The sequence below is a fragment of the Eurosta solidaginis genome, chromosome 2 (assembly GCF_040869045.1).
Source record: "Eurosta solidaginis isolate ZX-2024a chromosome 2, ASM4086904v1, whole genome shotgun sequence".
NCBI lineage: Eukaryota > Metazoa > Arthropoda > Insecta > Diptera > Tephritidae > Eurosta > Eurosta solidaginis.
In genome coordinates, this window is record NC_090320.1 from 127752723 (window position 1) to 127768332 (window position 15610).

At 44.4% G+C, this 15610-nt stretch overlaps 1 protein-coding gene across 1 annotated transcript in view; it reads left to right on the forward strand.

Annotated features, from left to right (window-relative positions):
- Nucleotides 1-15610, forward strand: part of GlcAT-S (Glucuronyltransferase S) — a 324478-nt gene that overhangs the window by 158100 nt on the left and 150768 nt on the right. The gene's annotated exons all lie outside the window — the stretch shown is intronic.

Genomic DNA, 15610 nt, shown 5'->3' on the forward strand with positions numbered 1-15610 from the left:
TTAGAGGCGTTGGTTCCACATTACAATTAAAGAGATGGTTGGTGTCATGTGGGGACACATTGCAAGCGGGGCATACATTTTGTATGTCGGGGTTGATTCTGGATAGGTAAGAGTTTAACCTGTTACAGTATCCAGAACGAAGTTGAGCAAGAGTGACACGCCTTTCCCTGGGGAGTATGCGTTCCTCTTCTGCGAGTTCTGGATATTTTTCTTCAAGTACTGGATTCACCGGGCAATTCCCGACATAAAGGTCCGACGCCTGTCTATGGAGTTCACCAAGGACCTGCTTGTGTTTTTTCGCTTCATACGGCTGGGTTCTCAGGTGCCGTATTTCCTCAAAATGCTCACGGAGATGACTCCTTAGGCCCCTATGCGGTGCTGGTTCGTCAATCAGATGTCTGTTGGGATGCCCAGGTTTCTGGGTATTCAACAGAAACTGTTTGGTCAGCATCTCATTTCTCTCCCTGATGGGGAGTATTCTCGCCTCATTATGCAGATGGTGTTCTGGGGACATAAGAAGACAGCCCGTGGCGATTCTGAGAGCAGTATTTTGGCAGGCCTGTAGTTTCTTCCAGTGGGTGGTTTTTAGGCTTGGCGACCATATGGGTGACGCGTAGCACGTAATCGGCTGGCTAATTGCTTTGTATGTGGTCAAGAGCGTTTCTTTATCTTTTCCCCAGGTACTGCCAGCAAGAGATTTGAGGATTTTATTACGGCTCTGAATTCTTGGAACAATTGCGGTTGCGTGAGCACCAAAATGTAGATCCTGATCAAACGTCACACCCAAGATTTTGGGGTGTAGGACAGTCGGTAGCGTAGTGCCATCGACGTGGATGTTCAATATGGTCGACATTTGGGGCGTCCATGTTGTAAATAAGGTCGCGGAAGATTTAGTCGGTGACAATGCCAGGTTTCGCGAGGCGAAAAAACTGGAGAGATCAGGGAGATAGCCGTTTATTTTATTGCATAGCTCATCGATCTCTGGGCCTGGGCCTGTGGCCATTATTGTGCAGTCATCGGCGTAGGAAACGATTGTGACTCCTTCCGGTGGTGAAGGTAGCTTAGATATGTAGAAATTAAACAAAAGCGGGGATAGGACACCACCCTGTGGCACCCCTTGTTTAATTCTCCTTTGTTTTGATGTTTCGTTTCTGAATTGCACCGATGCCTGCCGACCACCCAGATAATTTGCGGTCCACCTTTTAAGACATGGGGGAAGGGTAGACCCTTCCAGGTCTTGCAGTAACGAGCCATGGTTGACCGTATCAAAAGCCTTTGATAGGTCTAACGCTACGAGTACTGTTCTATGGTGGGGATATTGATTCAAACCGCAATTTATCTGGGCGCTAATGACATTTAGCGCGGAGGTAGTGCTATGGAGTTTTCTGAAGCCATGCTGATGAGGGGCTAGCTGCAAATGTGCTTGGAAATAAGGGAGCAAAATGGCTTCAAGCGTCTTTGCCACTGGCGATAGGAGAGATATCGGACGATATGACTCACCTACGTTAGCTGGTTTCCCAGGCTTTAGTAGCGGGACCACCTTGGCCATTTTCCATTTCTTGGGTATGACAAAGGTGGAAAGAGACAGGTTGAAGACATGCGCTAAATATTTGAAACCCTCTTTCCCTAGGTTTTTAAGCATCGGCATGGCTATGCCGTCTGAGCCCACTGCTTTGGATTACTGTGGACCTTCTAATGTAACAGTTGTTGTTGTTGTTGTTGTATTAACAGTGCTTCGCCCCATTCAATGGGCACGACCACTCACAAATTGTCATCAAAATCCTCTAACGAGAGCCCAAGGAAACTGGCTGTTTCAACAGGGGCGGACCATATGTAGATGGGTGTTAGAGGCGTAGGTTCTACATTACAATTGAAAAGATGGTTGGTGCCATGTGGGGACACATCACATGCAGGACATACATTACGTATGTATTTCGGGGTTGATATTGGACAAATAATAGTTTAACCTGTTACAGTATCCAGAACGAAGTTGGGACAGGGTGATTCGTGTTTCTCTTGGTAGTGTGCTTTCTTCTTCTGCAAGGGTTGGATATTGCATATTAATAACGGGGTTCACCGGGCGCGTCCTGACAAAGGCGTTTACCGATTCTGTGTGGATTTGGCTTATGCTTGCCTGGTTCAAACGGCTGTGTTGGCAGATTCCGGATCTCGTCATAGTGCTTATGGAGATGTTCCTTTAATACCATTGGAGGCGGTGCTAAATCAAGCAGTTGTTTGCTAGGATGTCCTGGTTTGTGACAATTAAGCAAGAACTGCTTGTTCAGCATTTCGTTGTGCTCTTTAATATTGAGCTCTTTGGCCTTACTATGTAGATGGTCTTCGGGAGTCATAAGGGGACATCCGGTGGCACTTCTGATTGCAGCACTTTGACAGGCCTGTAGCCTTTTCCAGTGTGTATTTTCAGGACCAGGCGACCAGACTCGTGACGCGTAGCTTATGAGCCGCCGGCCAATAGCTTTGTACGTGGTTAGCAACGTTTCTTTATCTTTTCCCCCATGTGGTTCCGGAAAGCGACTTGAGGATTTCGTTCCGACTTTGTACTTTAGAAACAATCTCGGTGGCATGAGCCTTGAAGGTTAGAGTATTATCGAACGTTACCCCTAAGATCTTTGGGTGACTGACAGTCGGTAGTGTGACACCATCGACGCGGACGTCCAATATTTGCGACATCTGTTCCTTCCACGTCGTAAACAGGTTTAGAAATTTCGTTCCTAAATTCAACCGACGCCTGCCGACCACTCAGATAATTAGCGGTCCATATTTTTAGACAAGCGGGAAGGTGTGAGCCTTCTATGTCTTGGAGTAGCGTGCCATGGTTGATTGTGTCAAAAGCTTTTAACAGGTCAAGTGCCACGAGCACTGATGGGATTTTTGCTGATTTAATCCATAATTAATCTGAGTGTTAATGGCATTGAGCTCAGTGGTGGTGCTGTGCATTTTACGGAAGCCATGTTGGTGCGTTGCTAGGCGAAGATTTGCCGTGGGAGTAGAACTATCTCCAATGTCTTAGCTACTTGCGAAAGGAGTGATATCGGTCGATAAAACTCGCCTTCGTTAGCTGGTTTGCCAGGTATCCATTTTCCGGGAATAACAAACGATTCCAATGACAAGTTGAAAACATGTTTAAGGTATTTTATTCCCTCATCGCCAAGGTCTTTAAGCATTAGCATGGATATTCAGTTGGGGCCTATTGACTTGGAGGGCTTGGCCCTACGGATGGCTGCTTCAACCTCTGTGGGGGTGATGGTAATGTGTGGAACGTGTGTTGCAGTTCTTTATATGCTTCTCCTATATGGTACGTTTATGTTCATTTACCAGCCGCATGAAATCCAAATTAAGCCTCCTAATAAAGGGGTCTATAGGGTTGAGGTGTCTCGCAAGGTTTAGTTCTCTTGCTAAATTTGCGGCTTCGGCCGGGAAATGCGGTATGATTTCAGGTATTCTACCGGCCGGGATGAAGCGTGCACTTCTCAAGACCGAGGTCAGGAGTCGGACCCGGATTGGGTTCGAAACCTGCCCGTAGCAGGAGGGAATGGAGCAATCCCGCTGCAAGGAGCTGCTCGGAGGATGACAATTTGTGGGAGGGAAACAACAAAATAAATGGGGGTTACACTGAAATGACAGTCCTTGGTCGGCAAAAATTCCGAGTCGCTCCGGTACATAGAACCGACTGCCTTGGAAAGCGGCAGTATAACGTCACGGCTTATCTGTCCGGTCAGGCATGTTAACCCAGAAATCATCAACATCTACATCCCTCCTGTCATCTGTTGCCCCAGTGGATACCGCCCTAATATTAGCGCCTTACTTACTGGCGATAATCGCCTTACCTTAGCCGATTTTAATGCTCATCATGATCTATGGCATTCAAACTTACAGATTGACAGCAGGGGTGAGATGTTGGCGGATCAAATAGAAGAAACGACGTTCTGCACTATAAACGGAGACGCCCCCACTCGTATGGTAGGAAGCTGCCACAGTTCGCCGGATGTATCAATCGTGAGCGCAGGACTCGTAAACTGCGTCAACTGGCAGCCGATGGTAACATTGGCATCTGACCACCTGCCAATACTTATTTCGCTCGCCAACTTCATCGTTATCAAAAAACGCACTTTCATAAACTTAAAAAAAGGAAAGTGGGATGAATATATATCCTTTACAGATAGCCGAGAGAGGACTTTACTTTTCAATTGCCTACCTAGTCCAAAGTAGCATTTATTGGCAAGATTGATTCTTCGCTGGATTTCAGTGCTGATGTTGTTGCTAGTGTTGATGCTGGTTTCCAAATAAACGAAGTCTTTTTACTATTTCGAGATTATGGCAGCCAACAGTAGCGTGGTTGCCAAGGCGCGTGTGCGCTGACACTTTACTGGATGACAAGGTACTTCGTTTTGTCCTCATTCACCATCAAAACCATCTTTACCGCTTCTTTTTCCAGTTTGGAGTAAGCAGAACTAACAGCGCGGGTGTTTAGTCCGATGATATCAATGTCATAAGCATATGCCAGTAATTGCACGCTTTTATAGTATATTGTTCCAGTGCGGTTAAGTTCTGCAGCTAGTATAATTTTCTCCAGCATCAAATTAAAGAAATCGCACGATAGGGGGTCACCCTGTCTGAAACCTCGTTTAGTTTCGAACGGCTCGGAGAGGTCCTTCCCAATTCTGACTGAGCTGATGGTGTTGCTCAACGTCATTTTGCACAGCCGTATAATTTTTGCGGGGAAACCAAATTCAGACATAGCGGCATATAGGCAGCTCCTTTTCGTGCTGTCCAAGGCGGCTTTAAAGTCGACGAAGAGGTGATGTGTGTCGATTCTCTTTTCACGGGTTTTTTCCAAGATTTGGCGCATTGTGAAGATCTGGTCGATGGTAGATTTACCAGGTCTGAAGCCGCACTGATAAGGTCCAATCAGCCGGTTCACAGTGGGCTTCAATCTTTCGCACAATACACTTGAAAGGACCTTATATGCGATATTAAGAAGGCTGATTCCACGATAGTTGGTGCATTTTGCAGTATCCCCCTTCTTGTGGACTGGGTTCTTTACCCTTAGATTCCAACCGTCGGGCATGCACTCGTCCGCCCATATTTTGCTAAGAAGCTGCTGCATGCGCCTTACCAACTCCTCGCCGCCGTACTTGAATAGCTCCGCAGGCAATCCATCAGCGCCCACGGCCTTGTTGTTTTTCAATCTGGTTATTGCTATTCTAACTTCGTCATAATCGGGCGGGGGGACATATATTCCATCATCATCGATTGCGGGATCGGGTTATTCATCTCTGCGCGGTGAATTGCTGCCTCCATTTAGGAGAGCAGAGAAGTATTCCCTCCATAATCTAAGCACTCTCTGGACATCAGTTACAAGGTCGCCGTTTTCATTCCTACAGGAGTTTTCCCCGGTCTTAAAACCTTCCGTCTGTCGCCGTATTTTTTGGTAGAATTTTCGGGCGTTATTCTTGGTGGTTAGCAGCTAAAGCTTCTCGCACTCACGCCTTTCTGCTTCTGCTTTTTCTTCCTGAAAAGGCGTCTCGCTTCCCTTTTCAACTCACGATAGCGTTCACACACTCCTCTTGTCGCGCTCGCTTTTAACGTAGCCCTGTGGGCAGCGTTTTTTCTTTCGGTTGCAATGCGGCATTCTTCATCGTACCAGTTGTTTTTTCGTGGCCACCGGTAACCAATTTTTTCCTCGGCGGCAGTACGAAGTGCTTTGGAGATATGCTCCCATTGCTCCTGCACAATGACAAAATTTCCATCGCCTTTGATGATAAAGGGCTGTCGGATGCGAAAAAACGCGCGAGCGCTTTTTGCCGACAATATATAATGCATTCTACGGTTGACAAAGTTAAACGGTGGGTCAACAGACGCGTAAATAAACACAAATTCAGCGCGTCCCCAATTACCATCACCGCCAAAGAGGTTGAGGTTGCCATCGGTCGTGCTAAATCATCTAAAGCAGTGGGCCCAGATGGCATAGCTATGGCGATGCTTAAAGGCCTATGAGAAGAGAGTTTCAAATATTTAGCACATGTCTTCAACCTGTCTCTTTCCACCTTTGTCATTCCCGAAAAATGGAAAATGGCCAAGGTCGTCCCGCTACTAAAGCCCGGTAAACCAGCTAACATAGGAGTCTCATATCGCCCGATATCTCTCTTATCGCCAGTAGCCAAGAGGCTTGAAGCCATTTTGCTCCCCTATTTCAAAGCAAATTTGCAACTAGCTTGCCAGCAGCATGGCTTTAGAAAACTTCATAGCACAACCACCGCGCTAAATGCCATTAGCACCAGATAAATTGCGGTTTAAATCAAAACCCCCACCATAGAACAGTACTCGTTGCGATAGACCTATCGAAAGCTTTTGATACGGTCAACCATGGCACGTTACTGCAATACCTGGAAGCGTCTACCCTTCCCTCAAGTCTTAAAAGGTGGACCGCAAATTATCTGGGTGGTCGGCATGCATCGGTACAATTTAGAAACGAAACATCAAAACCAAGAAGAGTTAAACAAGGGGTGCCTCAGGGTGATGTCATATCCCCACTTTTGTTTAATTTCTACATATCTAAGCTACCTTCGCCACCAAAAGGAGTTACTATCGTTTCCTACGCCGATGACTGCACAATAATGGCCACAGACCCAGGACCACAGATCGATGAGCTTTGCAACAAAATAAACAGCTACCTTCCTGATCTCTCCGGTTTCTTCCTCTCGCGAAACCTAACATTATCACCGAATAAATCATCGGCGACCTTATTTACAACATGGACGTCCCAAATGTCGACCATTTTGAGCATCGACGTCGATGGCACTACGCTACCGACTGTCTTACACCCCAAAATCTTGGGTGTGACGTTCGATCAGGATCTACATTTTGGTGAGCATGCAGCCGCAACCGAAAATCCAGAGCCGTAATAAAATCCTCAAATCTCTTGCTGGCAGTACTTGGGGAAAATATAAAGAAACGCTCATTACCATTTTCAAAGCCATTGACCAGCCGATTGCATGCTACGCGTCCCCGATATGGTCACCAAGACTAAAGACTACCCAGAACATGATACAGACCTGCCAGAATACTGCCCTCAGAACCGCCACGGGTTGTCTTCCTATGTCCGCAGAACACCATCTACATAATGAGGCGAGAATACTCCCCATTAGGGAGAGAAATGAAATGCTAACCAAACAGTACCTTTTGAATACCCAGAAACCTGGGCATCCGAGCAGACATCTGATTGATGAGCCAACACCGCCTAGGGGCTTAAGGAGTCATCTCCATAAGCATTATGGGGAAATACGGCACTTGAGAACACAACCGTTTGAAGCCAAAAAAACATAAGCAGGTCCTCAGTGAACTCCACAAACAGGCGTCGGACCTCTATGACAGGAATTGCCCGGTGAATCCTGTACTTAAAGAACAATACGCTAAACTTGCAGAAGAGGAACGCACACCCCCTAGGGAAACGCATGTCACTCTAGCTCAACTTCGATCTGGATCCTGTGACAGGTTAAACCCTTACTTATCCAGAATCAACCCCGACATATAAAACATATGTCCTGCTTGTAACGTGTCCCCACATGACACCAACAATCTCTTCAATTGTATTGTGGAACCAACGCCTCTAAGAACCCTCTCATTATGGTAGACCCCTGTTGAAACAGCAAGTTTCCTTGGACTCCCGTTAGAGGATATTCATGCCAATTTGGGATGGGTCGCACCTATTGGATGGGACGAAGCACTGCTACAACAACAACAAGACGAGTTCGATGTCTCAATACATTTGATCTAATTTCAAATAATGACACGTGCTGAAAACTTGACACCGTGCATAATAACTTAGCAATATGTAGGTTCGTGCTGCAAACTGTCAGCACACATAAGGATATTACCCAAATGCAAATAGCAAGTAAGCATTTTTATGTATTAATGTAATAAACATACATAGAAGCATAGAAATAGAGAGTAGCCAATGGTGTGATTTGCTGCTCGTAGAAATAAGAATTTAGATTTTAAGCATATAAATTAAAACTTAAACGAGGTGTATTAAATCATGAAAAAAGTGCTTGCACAAATGCGGCTGGAGAGTTAAGACAAATCTCAAACCTTTGCATTCCATTTTCCTTTATATGGCGGTCCTGCAACCGAATCTAGAAATAGACGAATTGTCTTTTTGTGGCATTTATTATTGCTTTTTTACTAAATGAGCACTGAAAAAACCAGAAGGGAACTTTGAGGAAGAATACGTTCCGGAATTATCACAAAGAGACTAGCCTAAACATATACCAACACTTAAGTCAGCTTGACCCTAGCCAATGACCTTCAAAAATCCAATCTCGAAAAATTTAGCCAACAAGTCGGAGTTGAATTCAAATCCAAAAAGTGGGCGGAAAGATGCGATGACACGAAGAGGAGTGTGTGGAGCTGCGAAGAGATATTGGTCGTGTTTTTTTTACACGTACATGCGTCTACTTTTGCGCGTAAAGAAACGCTTATCCTTAGATAATGCTTAAGAGACTCATCTAGCGGCAACTAGCTACAGAACATGTTGTACCGTAATGCGGAGACACAAACGTCTGTTGACCACAGTGTATAAGCTATAGCTGAATCGGTTGCGGTGAATAGTGGGCACACACCATTTTTAGAGGTAATACATAGAGGTGAAACATAGACATATTTCAGTTCCATCGAAGTATAATGTATATTATAATTTAGGAGTACACATTTTCTCCGCAGCAATTTCAAAAGAGTAGATAAAGTTTAACGCTTAACAGTCCATATAAAGATTAAGCGTTAACGCATATAGATGTAAAAAAATAAGGAAACCATTTATGAAGAAAAATAAAAAACCCGGTTTCAAAAATGGTTGGAACTCGAACGAAGGAGAAGATAATGAGTAATACAACAATAACGGAGTAGCAACAGTCGCAGTAGTACGAAAGAGAAGACGAGGGTACGAAAAAGCTCATATATATTTATATTATATATTATACAAGCAAGTACCCGTCTTACGTTGTTACGCCGCACGCAAAACCTGAAAAGAGATACGCTTACATATTTTATGTATTCTGCTGAGAATGTAAAAATGTACTACCCTCTCATGGATGAAATGCAAACACTTTTAAATTCGTTAACGTTATCAACAATTTGAAACTTTGAGAGAAACCAAAACGCAAAGACATAGATAGATAGATAGATAGATACATCTTGTGAGGTTAAGCACTGCGACCTATTGGTCTATTGTGCCCTCATTCTCTTTACAACACTTCATCCAAGCCGAGTTCTCTGAGAAAATCCAGAATGGTTCTCAGCTTCAGAGAGTGTATGTGACTGTTTTCTAATTTGGATGATCCTAGGATCCTAAGTCTTCGTCTCGCGTCTGCATCACATTCCTTCAGGATGTGTTCTGCAGACTCATCACAGAATCGACAGAGGATACTAGCCCATATGCCCAATTTACGCACGTAGCTCTTTAGCCTACAGTGACCTGTGAGTATACCTGTCAAAATCCTAAGGCTACTTTTTGGGAGGTTAATCATAGCCTATATCGCTTTCAGTTGTACCCTCCTATTAGTGCCTTTGCCTGCCGAAGTCCTGGACTTTCGCGCTAGTGTTGTTCTCTGAGGCACGCCTCCTTTTGTCTAAACTCCTCCCTTATTGTATGTGACCCTATTAGCACCATAGGCTCGGGTCCTATTGGCTTTCCGGCTGCTGCCTACCCTGGCAAGCTCGTCCGCTCGCTCGTTACCATCTACTCCTCTGTTCCCAGGTACCCATGCTAGACGGTTGGTGTTATTAACTCCTAGACTGTTTAACCTCTCTACGCACTCAAGGATTGTTGATGATTTAATCTCAGATAATGCCTTGAGTGCAGCTTGACTGTCGCTGAGTATATCGATTTTCTCGTTGGTATATCCCCGCTGTGAATTTATCTCTGCACACCGGCTTATGGCGACAACTATGGCTTGGAAGATGCTCGGATATTTTCCGAGTGGTAGGGATATTTTGGTTCGGGGGCTGAAGATCCCCGATCCTATGCCCTCCGGTGTCTTCGAGCCATCGGTGTACCATATTATAGTGTGTTCCTGGTGAAGCGCTTCAATCCTGGAGGTGTCCCACGTACATTTGTTCCCCAGCTCTATTTTGAAGCGCTTCTCAAACTTAATTCTTTTCCTCGTATCATCTCTGGGAAGTTGGATAAGTGGAATCTGCTCCGGCAGCTTCGCCATGCTCTCTGACTGCATCACTTTGCCTCTTCCACATCCCTCTTTAGCTATGTTTACTAAAGTACTCCTGGCTGCCTGCTCAATTATTATATGTAGAGGCGTTGACTCAAGCAGCACCTCTATTGCTGCCGTCGGGTATGTTCGCATGGCTCCCGTAATGCAGACACACGCTAAGCGTTTAAGCTTCGTGAGTGATTTTTGTACGGTCACCATAGTTGTCCTTGATGCCACGCAACTGCTCCGTGCACTATAATAGGTCTCACTATCATCCATCTTACGATCTTTGGGCTGCATCCCCACGATCTACCTGCAATACGTCTGCACATAATTATTGCTCTTGTGTCCTTTGATATGGTGTTGTCGACGTGTTTCTTCCATAAGAGCTTAGAGTGACTCCCAAGTATTTCACCTCAGTCGTGTACTCCATCCATTGTGATTTGCCTAATCCCTTGCAGTTTTCTTTTCCTGGTGAAGGGCACAATGGATGTCTTTTTAGGATTGATGCTTAGCCCTTCCTCAGTACACCATTCTTTCGTTAACCTCAATGCCCTTTGCATTATGTCACAATGATAACAATATCCGCGTACCCCTGACATGGGATTCCGTTTTCTGAGAGCCTCTGTAGAAGTTCATCTACTACCAGGCTCCACAGCAGGGGTGACAGGACGCCCCCTTGTGGACATCCTTTCGTTGTTTTGATCTCTACTTTACCGTCCCCACTTGAGGTTTCGGCAATCCTCGTACGCAATAAGGCGTTTATCCACATACGGATTGGACGTTGTATCTCTCTTCTCTCGAGTGCCCGATTCACACTTTCGTGTGTCGTGTTGTCGAAAGCCCCCTCTATGTCCAAAAATGCGCATAGCGTTATCTCTCGCACGCGAACGCACTTTGGATTTCTGTGGACAGCTGATACAGTGCAGTTTCTGTCGACCTGCCTGTTCTGTATGCATGCTGATCTTTATGTAGTGGCACTCTTTCGAGATCCTTTGATCTAATCTCGTGGTCTACAATCTTCTCCGTTGCTTTGAGAGCAAAGGATGCCAGGCTTAAAGGCGTAAAGGACTTAGGACTGGAGTAGTCCTTTTTAGCCACCTTAGGTATAAATACCACCTTTGCTCTTCTCCACACCGTCGGGATGTATGCCAGTGCGAGACTATCCCTCATAATCCTGACCAGTTGTGGGATCATTTCCTCGCCCCTGCTGCAGAATGGCTGGATATATACCATCCACTCCCGGAGATTTGTAGCTCTGGAAAACCTTTAATGCCCACTTAACTGTGCCATCGTTGAAGAGTCCTTTGGCGAGGTTCCAATCTGTGGGTGTCGGTCTCACTTCTCGAGCCTCCTCCGTTGAGGTATCCGAGGATGCGTCCGGGAAATGCACGGCAAGTAGGGCACGTGCTCTTTTTTCCTCCGTCTTTGAGTAGGTTCCATCAGGGAGCTTAATCGATAGTCGTGTCTCCCTTTGGTCCTTGGCTAGGGCTTTGTGAAGCCTTGCCGCCTCTGGAACCTCCAAAATACCCTCGCAAAATTTTCTGAGGCTCTCTCTTTTAGCTTTTCTAATCTTTGTTATATGTTGTTAGATTCGCTGTGTATTGTTTCCCGTGCGCCTCGCTTGGTTGAAGAGTTTGCGCACGGTTTTCCTCATTTCCGAGAGTTCCTCGAGCACCAGGGGGTTTTATTTCCTGGGCCCTTGGATTCTCGACAGATAGAATTAAACGCTTCAATAATGACACGATTGAAGTTATTAACTCTGGTCTCTAATTCCATATAACTTGTTCCTCTGTTCCTACTATCTATGAAGAATGATTTCCCTGTATTATATTCCTGAACATGTCCCAGTTTGTGTTCCTGGGGTTTCGCCTTGGGACGAACTGGATAATAAGATGGTCCGACATTGAGGGTTCAGAGGAAACCCCCCATCCATAGACCAGCTTATCAGCCAGATCGTTACCCAGGGTTATGTCCAGGACTTCCTCTCTAGACCTAGTGATGAAGGTTGGTGTTTTCCCAACGTTGTATATGCTTAGGTAATTACTAATAATAAATTCAAGAACGGACTTACCACTCCAATTGGTGTCTGTGCCGTTCCATACCTCGTGGTGCGCATTTGCGTCGCACCCCATGATCAACGGTAATTTTGCCCATCTGCAATATTTCGTCAGTTTCTTCACACCCTCTGGAGGAACCTCCTAGTTGTCTCCGCAAAGTAGGCCGCTGCGAAGACGATGTTCGTTGACTCTCCTTGAATTACCATCGTCGCCTGAACTGCTACGAGGTCTTGACTCATAAACTCTGTAATGCAGAAATAGTTAATGCAGTTGTTAAGCACTACACACGCTCTTGGTCTTTCCTGAGAAAGATCCCAAATTACCTTATTATTTCTATCTTTTAGGCCTCTGACCCTGACCCTTATACACCCAAGGTTCCTGGATGAGTGCTATGCCCACATCTTCCGAGGCGAACCTGCGTGCTATTACTGCAGAAGCAGCTTTAGCATGGTTATAAGTTAGACTTTCCAGTAGCTCCTCTGTTGATGGAGGTTGCATGGGCTCCTGAACGGTGATTAACCCGGGCGTTGAACCTGTGGCTGACGAGACACTGGCTGGGCACTTGTTGGATGTTGCTGCCCTGGATGTTGTTGCTGCCTCCTCGATTTGCTCTCCAGTGCTCTGGACTTGTCCTGTAAAGTGGGTTTGTTCCAAACTGCCTGGGGCTTTTTGCTTCCAAGGTCTGACCGGGACGAAGCTGAACCGGTAGTTCACCTTGAAGCTAGCTTCCTTTATTTTTGTGAACGATGCCTCGTCAATTGCCATGTTTACCCGCAAGCCACTTCAGCACGGCTTCTGATTATACGCCACATCCCTACATTTAAGAAGGTGTTCTGTGCCTTCAGCAGTTTAAGTGCGAATTCTTTGTCACTACTTCTGGGGAGATACATGGTGACGGTATGCGTCGGCGGTATATCATCCCCTTTCCTCGTAATAAGGCCAGGGCCCTTCCACTTATGTAGAGTTGGTGTGACTCTAGTCAGCCATTCGGCTGTTTCCTCATCCTTGCAGTCTACAAGGTGTAATCCTGGCCTAAAATATACTCCGCAGAGCCAGAGATTGCTTTCCCCACCCCTTCGATACCTCGATCATTATAGTGTCTTGCAGCCGCGTCAGCTCTTCCTGGCTCAAGACCTCCGCCGGGTATTGCTTTGGAAGCACCGCCATCCGTATGCCCATTAAGGCATCCGAGTAGCCTTGTATTCTTGGCCTCCCGCAAAGACATAACAATTCAAATAATAATAAGTACATTACAGGCTTGGTACACTCCCAAACATCAGAGTGCCGAAATATTGCTGTTTAAATATTTTTATTTTTGTATTCAATCATCGAATGTAGGTATATAAATTTCAGTTTTTTCTTGTCACACTTATGCTGCTACGATAACAAACGTTTTGTAGGCTGTCTTTTTTGATTTCGAATTCAAAACTCATTGCGAGCATATTGTACAAGCAATATAGGAGTATTACATATATGATTAGGAACATAAGTAATTTGGATTGTGGAGTAGTGCATAAAATAAGGTACATTTTCTCCATTATTTAAAAGCTTCTGTAAATACAAAATTCTTTCTTTAATTGGCAATTCCAGGAATGAGAAAAGATTAGTTCTGTGGTGGCCCAGTTCGTGGCAGAGTGACTTATAGTTGACCGTTAGAGAACACCTCACTGGGAAGGTCTACGCCAAGATAGTTAAACGTTTGTCCTGGGGTCTTTTTTTTTAATTTCTAAATAAGTTCCAGCAGAAAACTGGATAGAGGTAGATCGGTGGGTATCATTGGTATCCGCTTGATCATTGTTGTTTCGCCTACTGTAGAGCCCGTGAAAATGATCGCTTGTATGATATAAGGCGTGATTTTTAGTCGAGTACTGCTTGAGATTTCACAGAAGCATTATTAAAAATAAATAAATGTAAGGCGCGGTAACCTCCGAAGAGATTTTTTCCTACAAATTGCCGGGACGGGACCTACATGGCGAACGGCGTCAAGGCAGATGAATTTTCAATGACAAGCTTTTCATAGCAGAAATACACTCGGAGTGTTTGGGCAAATCATTGCCTAGGGCGACCCCGCTTAGAACGACTTTTTTTAAATTTGTATTTGTATTTGTTAAAGAATATATTAGTACAATAAGATGTCGAGATCGTTTCTAGTGCAACAATAATTATCAGAAAGATAGTAGACATAATTAATTAATCAATTGCATGTCAAGAAATACTTAATATAATTATAATAATTAAATTAAAAAGAAAAAAAAAACAATGAAAAAACACCAAGGTATACATAGAGTACAAATGTATGTATGAAATGGATATAATAATCGAATTCTGATGAGCGGATAATTAAAGAATAAAATAAATTGATAAATAAAAATAAATATGAGACTATAGTTAGAACTGAAGGCAGGAAATAGCAAACAAAGAAAAGGGAATAGTAATAGTATTAGCAGTAGTAGTAACTGGCCATTATTTTTATATTCCTGCAATTTGATTTCCAAAATGTGCGTAAAGCAATTGTTTATAGTTGCCCTTGTTTAGTTGATTCCTAGTAATTGATGGTATAGAGTTTCATCGACGTATAGCGTTGACAAAGAATAGTCTTGCTGATGCAAGCGAATTATCATGGGGTACAATTAGGTCAGTCAAACGTGCCGATCTGGTGAAAACCAACCTTGTATATAGGTAAGTAGGTGTTCTCAAGAGCATAAGCTTAAATAAAAATATACAGTTTCTAGCCTTAAGATAGTTTAAGATGTCACAACCTAAAAGACTATGACTCCGTGGAGAAATATGGCCAAACCTTGGTAGGCCATAAACATACCGAGTGACGTTATTCATCAAGACCTGGACTTTGTGCGCGGAGTGACTATCCAGCTTACTATATACCAGCTCAGAATAAGTAATTAATGGGAGTATCAGATGTAGATCAAGTTGACGCCTAGTATACCTGTATACTTTGCTTATTACCGAGTTAATATGATCGCTACACGAGAGCTTAGAATTAACAATAAATCCTAAACTTTTTATCTTATGAACAACTTTAAGGTTTACATTATTTATATGTACCGGTGGTACCATATTAATAGAATTAAGACCTCTCATGAAAATAGGTAGAACGTAGGATTTACTACAGTTAAGTACCAGCCCATTGTCCGTAGCCCAACTAGATATGGCTGACAGGTCTTCATTGATATTATAGCAAAGGCGATCAGCTTGCTCCATGGTGTCTGACACATAGAGCTGAATGTCGTCCGCATAAGCCTGAAGTCTCGCGTGTTTGCACAATACAAAGATGTCATTAATGAATAAGCTGAACAGTGGGGGCCG